This window comes from Poecilia latipinna, unplaced genomic scaffold (assembly GCF_001443285.1).
Source record: "Poecilia latipinna isolate Pla-1442-1.1 unplaced genomic scaffold, P_latipinna-1.0 Scaffold521, whole genome shotgun sequence".
NCBI lineage: Eukaryota > Metazoa > Chordata > Actinopteri > Cyprinodontiformes > Poeciliidae > Poecilia > Poecilia latipinna.
In genome coordinates, this window is record NW_015113137.1 from 222,349 (window position 1) to 223,291 (window position 943).

The following is a 943-nucleotide window of genomic DNA, read 5'->3' on the forward strand; positions in this document are numbered from 1 at the left end:
TTGAAGAATCCTTTGAGGAGAAAAAACATCAAGTTTAAGGTCTTTCTTTGGCCTTTAAATTTCCCAGATCTCAAGCTAATCAAACATCTGTGGCTTGGATCAGTTCTGATCCAAACCTTGAAACTTACAGAACTTAAAGGATCTGCTGCCAACATTGGTACCACAGCACAACTTCAAGAGGCTAGTGCTAGTGAAGACCAGGCCTCAATGGCTCTTTGTTGTGTTGCCACTAAATGGAAGACCGGTACGACATTAGAAGGTCAAAGAGTGTATGCTTCATCAGTGAGTCGATACATTGACGGCACACTAAAAACTGCAGGAGAATAACATAGGAATAGGAGGATGTGATGTCATACCTGTGACTTGTCCCTGGAGGATGTAGTGCCTGCCCACAGCAAACTCCGACGACGACAACAAGTAAGAATCAAACTGATGTGAAGCATGGGAAATTGGACTGCACCAAGAAAGAACTAATGGTCAATAACATGTCGCTGCACCAAAAGCCAGATCCAGTTAGGGGTCATAACAGCCCAGATGATGAGGCACACGACTCAATTTGTGAGCATAAGTTGAGACTTTATTGACTACAAGGCTCAACTTTATATGGGTCCAATATTGAGTCAGTTCTGGTTTCAACATGAACGGCATTGCCTGTTGCAGTCCCACCTCAGGTCTAAGACACTTCTCAACTCTATTCCTCATGTTAGTCCACATTCTGACCTTAGTTTTAGGTGTTTTTGAAGATGGAGCAGGAATTTTGCAAAGAACATTATTTCTTTGGTTACATTCATCACTACAACTTGTAAAAAAAAAAGTTTGTGCAGACTCCACACGGCCATTTCTCTTGCCAGATGTCTGTTGCAAGACCAGAACCAGCAGGCACAAACATGTGCCCGAAATCTCCCTTGTGTGCACACAAATGAGTTACATCATCAGGATATAT